At 42.5% G+C, this 10,711-nt stretch overlaps 1 pseudogene across 1 annotated transcript; it reads left to right on the forward strand.

Annotated features, from left to right (window-relative positions):
* The first annotated feature begins 7,261 nt into the window (after positions 1-7,261).
* LOC101565935 lies at positions 7,262-9,500 on the forward strand (annotated as a pseudogene). The gene has a single exon (XR_192707.2). The product of XR_192707.2 is annotated as a BTB/POZ domain-containing protein 10 pseudogene (transcript).
* The last annotated feature ends 1,211 nt before the right edge of the window (positions 9,501-10,711 follow it).

The raw sequence follows: 10,711 nt of genomic DNA on the forward strand, positions 1-10,711 counted from the left end.
GGGGATTGAACTCAGGCCCTTGTGCTTGCCAGGAAAGCACTTATTATACTGAGCCATCTCCCCAACCCCAAGCTCCTCTATTTCCTAAAAATAAGAATCTCCTTTAGATTTACTACTCATAGTCTTCATTATGGTCATATCTCTGAAGTTATTTCTGAAGAATGCAGCAGAATGACCCAATGTGAGGACAGGAACCGAACTCGGGACCTCAAGCTTGCCAGGCAGGCGCTATGCTGCTGAGCTACATCCCCAGCCCTGTATTATTTCTTACAACTGTAGGTGAATCTTGTAACAATCTCAAAATGAGAAGTTCAATTAATTGAAAAAACATTACATTTTCAGCAATGCTTTTTAAAAAACAGGAGGCAGCTATGGGAAAGCCTTCTATCCATTGGCTATTATGTATCCCAGACACACACACACACACACACACACACACACACACACACACCCCAGTCACAGGGATTCTTACTCAAATTGAAATAGGAAGACTATTTCAGAATTGTTCTTCTGGCCATAACTAATAAGGTAATAAAAGGAATTGCAAATGAATTAGAGCAAAAACTCTTTGCATGCTTTATAAAGCCTCCCTGATACAGCCTTTTCTACAATGGCTTCCTAGTGAGGAGGAAGATCAATGTGCTGTGAGATGTGTAGTGTGACAGTTTGCACAGCTCCTGCATCTGGCTGCGGCGCGGGCAGCCTTTGTGCAGTCTGGGCTCGTTGGTGCGCTTCAGCTTCTCTCCTCTTTGTCTCTTGTACTGAGTAGGATGTAGGCCCTGAGCTGAATGTGTAATCACCAGGGGAACCAAAGCTCCAACCCATTCCTGGGAACGTGGCCTGAGGCCCCACATGTCTATTGTCAAGGTCCTTCTTTGTGCTTTTCTGTGCTGAGTAGCTCTGCAGTGGCATGTGTGTGCCCCAGCATGCATATGCTAACAGGTTAGCTGATTGGTGCCTGAGGACAAAAGCAAAAGAAAATGTGTGACAGTCTAGAACAACTTCACACTTCAAGCTTCTGGTTTCTGCTTATTAGTGAAGAATCAAGTGCTGTCGAAGAAAATATCTAAAAATCTCTTTCCCCATGCAAACCACTGTGTTTCTTGCATAGGAAACTAAGCTCAGTATTTAAGGTACTAGTAAAAACTCATTTTCTCCCTGCTCTAGATGACACTACATTACGAAGATCATTCTGTGCGCAGGGGTCCATCTGGGGTACATCAACTCTGAACCCCTACTCTTTGATTGATGCTGGGTTGATGTATATGGATTGATACCGCCTCTGGCTTCCAGTCATTCCACAGACCATCAAAACATTAGCTGAAGGATTGGGAATGTAAACACAACCTTCAGCTTTTGACAATCTTGTCTTGTAGCCACACAAATCCAAGCATGTTTCTCCCTATCCATCCAGGGGTATCCAGGCCACAGTTGTACAAGTATGTCCATGTGCTACAGTTAAGATGTCTAACGCTATCCAATTTTGGAAGATGGTTTGCCTCATTAATTTTATTTCTTCATTTAGGAGAGAGACACTAATTAAGGTGTCATTTAAGACCCCTCCAGTATACTGAGCCATAGCCTCAAAGTGTTGCATGACATCCTCTGATCCTAGGGAAAGGATAATTATAGAAGCCAAATGACCATCACACTCTTAGACCATCAATGTCATGGATGGGAAAAGTGTTCAGGTTACTTATAATTTGACAAGCTTGTCTTGTAGCCACACAAATCCAAGCATGTTTCTCCCTATCCATCCAGGGATATCCAGGGCCACAAATTGATTCCAAAGGACCAATCAGTGCCATTAGGGGCTTCTTACCTAGTTCCAGGATGATTAAACAAGTCTGTTACAAACCAGTCTTCAAGTTTAAAGTTATAGCATATATATACAGTGCTGGGAGTATGTCCATCACAAGAATTTAGCAGAAGTAAGCCAGTGAAAGTAGGAGTGATTCCTCACTCTCAACATAAGGGAGGATTTGTACTAAGGTGTCCTATAGCTGGAGTGAGCCACATATGATCATCGCATATCTGAAAGAGGCCATTTTGATTGATATGATTGTTGGCTATCATGATAGGACCCTCATTCTTACTTTCTAAAGATTCTACTAGAATCTGTAGAGAGGCTTCAGTGGCATTCTTGGAAAACATTTTATTATGTCCAGGATCATTGAGGCTAGGTGGTCGCTACTGCCTGATGGACAAGACTAACTCAACCACACAACAAAATTATATTTTATTTATACTTTTGCAAAGTCAATAACACATGACACAAGGATGCCTAGCGACTAATAGCTGACCTGAACCAGACAGGATGTTTTTCTCAGGACTGAGGTAGCTTGTTTGCCTTAGGCACAAAGGCCCAGTCCCACCTATACACATTTGATCAGTTTCCTCCCAACACTGATGGCAGTGATGTATGTAGGAGCCAAGGCCTGCTACCTTGACAGCTGATGGAGTTGACAGGATCACGGTGTAGGGTCCTTCCCAAGCTGATCCTAAAGGAAAAGATAATGAAGAAAGTGGCATTGCTAGTACTAAATCTCTGGGGTGGATAATGAGATCTCCCTTCTCTTTAGGCTAAGCTCTGTTAGCTGTTGAAGAATCGGTTGGAATTTAGCCAACGAGGTGACATCTTTTAGTAAGGCATCTGTTTCTCTATCAAACAGAAAAATCAGGGAGAAAAGTGTGTCCATAAAGCATTTTAAATGGACTGAGACCTAGAATTTGAGAAGGTGACCAGAGAATTATCTGGAGAGTGACCAGAAGATAGGTCAGGTTGGAATAACTACCCTTACCAGCATGGTGTATCAGTCAGGGAAACAGTAGAGAAACAGTACAACACAAGATAGACAAATGCATAAGAAATGACAAGTTTGGCTTATGATGGTCAGCCACAGAGTTAGAAGAGGAACTTGCAGCATAAGTCTGCGCACTGGAGGCTGAAGGGTCCAGTACAAGGTCTGGAGCTCACAGGAGCTGACTTCCACTCAAGTCTGTATCAGGAGACTCATGGATATGTGACAGAGCACTGAAGAATATACAACAAAGGCCGGAGGGTCTACAGCAGAAGGCTGAAGAGTCCAAGGCAGGAGCTGAAAGTCTGCGCCAGAAGCCAGGAGATGGTGACCAAGCTGAAGGTGAAGACTGAAGCGGCTCTGAAGAACCCGCATTCAGTCCTTCCCCATTTCCCTCTATGTAAAAGGCATTTTGTCCATCCACAAGAGTTTCCATGGTAGTATTTCAGCACTTGAAAAATTCAAATCTCTTCTGAGATGTAAGGCAAACTGTTCACTATAAGGCCCTGTACAAATCAAAAGTTGAACACTTCCAATGTCCAATGGCACAACATAAATATTTCCATTTTCAAAAGTTACAAACAGGTGGATACCAAGGATTGGGACAAAAGCAAGCTCAAAATCTAGCAGGGCAAATATTAAATCCTTGGCTCCATGCGTAGCAACTGAGGCAATCTGTAGCACACTGTGAATAGAACTTGGATAATTCCACCCCTAGCACTTCAGTGTTTGTAGCTCCCATGGCCTCTCTCTTGGGCTGGCTTTGCTCCCTCCTTGCAGCTTTCCTTAGATGATCCATGTTCCTGGCTTTTCCAAACTTCTGGGGTCTCCACTGCACCTTTGACTTCACCCTCACAGCTTTACCCACAGCCCTTTTAGGGGCACACTGCCTGGCCTTCCAAGCCTTTGGAAAGCTGGTCTTCCGAGCTCTGACCAGAATCTCTCACACAGGACATCCCAAGGTGGTCCAGCTGTGCTCTTTCAGGTAACATCTTCAAACATTTCCAAACTCTTCTGTCAGGTCTCCAAACTAGACCCTGCCCAGCTAGGAGAGAAAAACTCCCCAAGCAGACTTGTTATTGACATCTTTGGGAGCACAGCAGCGTTCCACAGGAAGCCAGAAGCTTCTGGCAGCTCTGACATGCAACTCAACCAGCTTGCAGCTGTTCCACACAGCTCAGCTGCAGAGAGTTGATCACACACACACACACACATACACACACGCACACACACACGCACACACACACACACACACACACGACATGCTGTGCCTGCCTGCACTCCTGATAGCCAGCACTGCCTGTCTATCACCTAGCCCTAGACTCTCTACTCAGAGACCCAAACTTTTGTACTCCCTCAGTAATGCTCCCGTCCCCTACCTAGACTTCCCTATAAGACATGCTCTTGCCCCTTGCTCAGGGCTAATGGTCTTTTCACCCTTGGCCCAGCCTCACCTGGTCTGCGATAAAGTCCTCACTTGTTGCTTAATTCTGTCTCAGTGGTCTCAACTGTGACCCCATTTCCCTCATCACTTCCCATAAGCCATTCCCAAAGGCTTCTTTCTGTTCCTCCCTTCTACTTCATCTCTTCCACTGTAAGCAAGTTCCTGCTCTGTGTGGGTGGCATGTAGCACTCACAGCATCTCCCTGCCCTGGTCTTGCACAGGCTCAGCATGTTTACAAAGTGAGGACCCTGGCCCATACTGAGTCAGTTAAGCTTCTAAAATTCTCAGGTTGAGCCAATGTATCAACCATCACAATGGGCCCCCGACCTTCTCTGCAAACTTACACTCTTACCTCCAGTGCATGTTTTTTTTTCAAAAGCACAAGTTACAATTGATTCCAGATGTAACATTCATGTTTAAAGAAAGAAGCATTGCTAGCAAAATTAAGTCAATAATCAAGAGACCTGAACAGTTGTTTTCCAATTTGTTGTTGTTGTTGTTTTCTTTTTTTCTGTATTTTAGGGAAGGGTCTACAGGGTGTTCAGGGTCTCACTACTAGATCGACTCATAGTGATCCTCCTGTTTACAGCCTCCCAAGTGCTGGGATTACAGGTGCTTGCCACCATGCTCAGTCTCAACTGCCATCTCAGCATGCCCTGGGGGCAGGGCCAGCACAGCAGGGGTCGAAGCCTTGGCCCCTGCTCTTGCTTGCAGGTGCTTTAATCCACGGAGCTATTTGGCTGGCCCTTTTCAATTCTTTGAAAGAGGAAAAACAAAATCAAAGGAGAACTTGGAAGTGATTAGAGTACTTCCTAGCCTGCAAAAGAGATCACCTCCATAAATAGAAGCAAGTAATGGCTCAGAAAATCCTGCCCTAGCCCCAGGTAAAGAAATCCCCAAGACATTTGTGCTGTCTCCTAGTCATCTAGGCGATCTTCCTTAGCAACAAGACGAGGCTAAGTTTTCCTTAAAATCATTTATTTATTTATTTATTTAGTACAGGGTCTCACTACACAGCTCAGACTCATAGTGATCCTCCTGTCTCAGCCTCCTCAGTGCTGAGATTACAGGCATGTACCACCATGCCTGGTTTTGGTGGCCGGCATGGTGTGCCTGGGGTTCTGGAGCTGGCTCAGCATATGGTACCAGGGATCAAACCTGGGTCCTTGCACTTGTCAGGCAGGTGCCTAGACCACTGAGCTATCTCCCTGGCCCTGACAAGTCTAACTTTTATGTAAAATTCACTCTAAAATTTCCATGTCTCTGTATCTACAACACTTATGAAATACACACATTAAAACATGTACCCATCATTCAGCAACCAAAATTTACATATTAGCGAAAGTACTTCCCTGTCTTATGTACATAATGATGAGGACCAGGGGAGAGAGAGCCAGCAGGTTGGTGGTTCTGTCTTAAACTGAATGTATTTTAGTCCTTAAATATTGTGCTTTAGAAAACAGCTCCTTTTGGTCTCATCCAGAATCTGGTTCTTTCCACAGGTCCTCAATTTCCCACACCTAGGAAGCCTTAAAAAGGAAAGTACAAAGTGACAGAAAAAGATAGAAGTGAGATCAGAGGAAGGAAGTCTTTCCTTCTCATGCTCATGGTGGCATTAATAAATTGACTAAGACAATTCATTTATGAGTTGGCACCCTCAGCCCAGGAAGATTAAAGTGAGGAATCTCAAGAGCTAGGATCCACTCTGATTCAGCAGAAAAACAGGCTGAAAGGAAACTGAGGCAGAACAAGCTCAGCATTCCCCTGTGGACCATAGAGGGAGTATCCAGACAGACTGTCCCAGTGAAGCCTATCCTCTAAGCTTTAAGAATGGCTGCTGGCCTATTGCCTTTTAACAGGCAGTTGAAGTCCTGTGACTTATAAATAGGCATATATATTTCTTAAATATAAACTAGATTTCATAAAAAGATCCATTTTACAGCATTTCATGAATTCATATTTTGGTTAGTATCAAATCTACTAGTAGATGTTCTAAGATTTCTTTTTTCTAGCACTGCTGTCTAAAGTAAGACAACAAACCACAATAGTAAAAACAAATCAAGTTTGTCAAGCAAGGAGTACCAAATAAATTCAGTAACTATTACCCAAATGCAGGATGTAGAAAACTAGAATAAAAGAACTTGCCTGCAAAGTAAAATGTCTCATTGAAGAAACATCACAACTGCTCCATCAATTATCATTTTGACAAAAAGTAATGTGTAGAAATGAGAAGGCATAAAAACTCAAGGTGTAAGCAACTGACAAACAAGAATGACAATTTCTGACTACCTTCACAATCTGAAGCAAACTCCTACCGCCTTCCAGTTATCTTAGTGGAACCTCCAAATGATATAGGCAAAATAACACAGCTCTCAACTGCTAGATATCAGATATGCTGAGTCCATGTCCCCAGAATCAAAAAATTAATTCTAAGGAACAACAGAGGTTAAAATAGGAAAATTTTCACTGAAAGAGACCTCTCATGAGAGACAGGAGGGGACCTGGAAGTAGATTGCTGTGGATCCCACTTCACAGAGGAAGTTTTATAGAGCAAAATTGCAAGGTGAGTACAAAGTCATGTGGTGAATATAATGTGGGTCAAATCTATGATCAACCAATAAGATTACAAGTGTAGCTGCTGAGGTAATTGACCAGTGAATAAGGAGCTCACATAGCAGGAGTACATGGAAAGAACAAGGACCTCTTCAGGAATAGACGCATCAGGTGGTCCTGGTCACCCACCTGGCTGACTTGAGGTCTAGCTAGACTTTATTGGACCAGGTGGTATCAACTGCAGTATAATCTTCAATTTAGTGCTTATTCCTCAGGGAGGTGTGTAGGCCTGGTTATTCCATCTTTATCTTGAGGCTGGCCTTCAGCAGATGCACTGCACAATTATAATGTGTTCTCACCCTCTGCACTGACTCCCTTGAGGGCCTAGTCCTGTCTAACTGCCTATAATATTTCTACCCAACTTAGCTATCTATTTAAAAAAACAAAACAGAGGCGTCGCCGCTGCTGGAGCGGCCGCCTCCACAGCTGCCTGTGGTGGGATCCGGTTGAAGAGGAAGCGGAGGCGACACTCTCCTCGGCCCCCTTGCCTCGGTCTTCTGTGGACCTTCAAGGGGAAGCACAGTACTTGCTCACGTGTTGCTAGAGGAGGAGTGGACAACACCAGAATGAGTCTGCATGGTGCTAGTGGGGGACATGAGAGATCAAGAGACAGGCGGAGGTCAAGTGACCGATCACGAGATTCATCTCATGAAAGAACAGAATCTCAGCTCACTCCTTGTATTCGAAATGTTACTTCTCCAACATGACAGCACCATATCGAAAGAGAAAGAGAAAAAGATCATAGTTCTTCTCGTCCAAGCAGTCCTCGTCTTCAAAAAGCATCTCCAAATGGTTCAGTTAGCAGTGCTGGGAGCAGCAGCAGAAACAGTAGTCAGTCAAGTTCAGATGGCAGCTGTAAGACAACCGGGGAGATGGTGTTCGTATATGAAAATCCAAAAGAAGGCGCTCGGAATGTGAGAACATCAGAACGAGTGACGCTAATAGTGGATAACACTAGATTTGTTGTGGACCCATCCATTTTTACTGCACAGCCAAATACAATGTTGGGCAGAATGTTTGGGTCTGGCCGAGAGCATAATTTTACACGTCCCAATGAGAAAGGAGAGTATGAGGTTGCAGAAGGAATTGGTTCCACTGTATTTCGAGCCATTCTGGATTACTATAAGACAGGAATAATTCGTTGTCCTGATGGCATATCTATTCCTGAGCTGAGAGAAGCGTGTGATTATCTCTGTATCTCTTTTGAATATAGTACTATTAAATGTAGAGATCTCAGTGCCCTGATGCATGAGTTGTCAAATGATGGTGCTCGTAGGCAATTTGAATTTTATCTTGAAGAAATGATCCTTCCTCTCATGGTAGCTAGTGCCCAGAGTGGGGAGCGAGAATGCCATATAGTGGTGCTCACGGATGATGACGTAGTCGACTGGGATGAAGAGTATCCACCACAGATGGGTGAAGAGTATTCACAAATTATTTATAGCACAAAATTGTATAGATTTTTCAAGTACATTGAAAACAGAGATGTGGCCAAATCAGTTTTGAAGGAGAGGGGTCTTAAGAAGATTAGATTGGGAATAGAAGGTTATCCTACATACAAAGAAAAAGTAAAGAAAAGGCCTGGAGGCCGCCCAGAAGTCATTTACAACTATGTCCAAAGACCCTTTATTCGAATGTCCTGGGAGAAAGAAGAAGGAAAGAGTCGGCATGTAGACTTTCAGTGTGTAAAGAGTAAATCTATCACCAACCTGGCAGCAGCTGCTGCAGACATTCCCCAGGACCAGCTGGTAGTCATGCACCCCACTCCACAGGTGGACGAGCTGGACATCCTTCCCATCCATCCCCCTTCTGGCAGCAGTGACCTCGATCCTGACGCTCAGAACCCAATGCTGTGACGCTGTCGTTGAAACCGTAGCATGCTACTCTTCTCAGTCTCATTCCGCACTGCAAGGCCGCTCTCCTTCATTGTGAGGTGCACATGTGTAGGGTATTGCAGTGTAGGTATTTTTGAAGACCAAAGGCAGCTGAATGGTTTTTTTAAATGAGTACAACTCTAGCATCCTGAGGTTCCAGTTATAAAAATGTATTTGTTTACCAGTAGATTTGTGAAATTGGTTCTTTGTATGGGGAATAGTCCTTTTTCACACATATAGGTCTTTTCAGAAGTGATGGAAATTGGTAGCTGGGGTGTTTTCAACAAAGACTGATATTCATCATACCCCAGATAAAAGGCAGATTATTATATAGTTGCACTTTATAAATGGTGGTTAATTGGAATTGTTCAAGCCATTTTAGAGTTGTGATGTATAATATAACTTAAGTGCTTCTATCAAAGTTTTCCTTCAGTAAAATGTTTATAGTTTGCTGCCCATGGTGAAAAAATAGTATTTATCTTGGGCTTATTTGAATGGTTAGGATGAGATTTAGTGCTCATGTCTTACTGGTTCACTCACTTCTATCCAGTGCCGTTTCACCCTTTCAGAGTGAGTCACATGCAGGGAGTGTGAACATCAGAGGTGGTTTATTATCCAGTCTGCCTTACCCTTAATCTGTTCACAGATACTTATTACTAATGCTTTTTTTCTTAAGCGTTATGAGATAGGAAAATGAAGTGTTTGCTCTTCATTTACTAAATGATTGTAAACTCAAGTTTTTCATCGAAATAAAATTCCATTGGTTTTAATGTTAAAAAAAAATAAAAAAACAAAACAAAACATACTTGATCCCCAATGCCTTACAGCAATAGTGCTAAAGAAGCTTGAAAAGACGAACAATGTATATATCTCTCCTGCTCTACTGCCGGCTATTTTGCTGACATCAGCACCTGCAGTTCAGCCCGGAAAGTGTAATAAAAATGCAGCACAGGGCATAAGAGTATTTCAAAAGCTCTGCCTAGAGGTTCTTTTCACTCAATGGAATGAGAAAGGAACTGAAAAGACAGAGCAAACAAATAGGACGAGAAAGGCTTTGTGTGAATTAAGCAGTGTTCTACTTTATACATTCCTTTTTTTAGTGTATATAGATAGTGTTTTCACCATGTGCTTTTCTTGCCTGCTGGTTCATTAGTGGGCCATGAATTGCATTTTTATGTGTGTAGGTTGCCATCAAACTAATTAAACTGAAAGTATGGGAGTTGCCCCCATGATTAATCACTGTGCAGTAGCCTAAAGCGGCTTCAGGGCTTTGAGACTGATTTTTTTGTACTTTTAGGTTGTAAGGAAATCTGGTCTAAAGTGAAACATAATGGCTGCAGATTGCAATGCTGCTCATTAGCAAAGCTCTTGCTTCTGAAATCAGTGCTGAGGATTTTCCTGCAGGGAGCTCAGGCTGCAGTGCCTACAGATTTTGCTTCTAAACATCAGCTACCGAGAATATTAAATGACTTACCAAAGTAAGGTTGTCACTTTGTGTCAAATCATTCAGCTTCCAAGCTAAGCACACTTTCTTGGGCATGACAAGAGAGTTTGAATGATTCATGAAAACTTTTCTCCATGTTAAAAATTAAAAGTGGTCCAAAAAACAAACAGAAAAAAATGAAGGGAAGAAGGAAATAACAAGCAAAATGATACATTTATTTGTAGCACAAAATAGAACTTCCTTTGGCAAAACATATTCTCTGTATAAGTAACACATATATATGCAAACACAAATGCACATATAAATGTATACACGAAGAATTCAAATGCTTTCTTACCTATAACCCTACCTACAGCAGTTATGTATTTTTTCTCTAAAAACCATCACTTATGTAAGATTACATTTAATAACTTGTTTATGTTCATTTAGACAATTTATTATGACTGTTTTTTTCATAATTTTATTGAGAAACAAATAGCAATGAGACAGTTTCAAATCAAATTGGTAGGACAGTTTCAATAATTAACACATTGCA

The sequence above is a fragment of the Octodon degus genome, unplaced genomic scaffold, assembly GCF_000260255.1.
Source record: "Octodon degus isolate 3935 unplaced genomic scaffold, OctDeg1.0 scaffold00108, whole genome shotgun sequence".
Lineage (NCBI taxonomy): Eukaryota > Metazoa > Chordata > Mammalia > Rodentia > Octodontidae > Octodon > Octodon degus.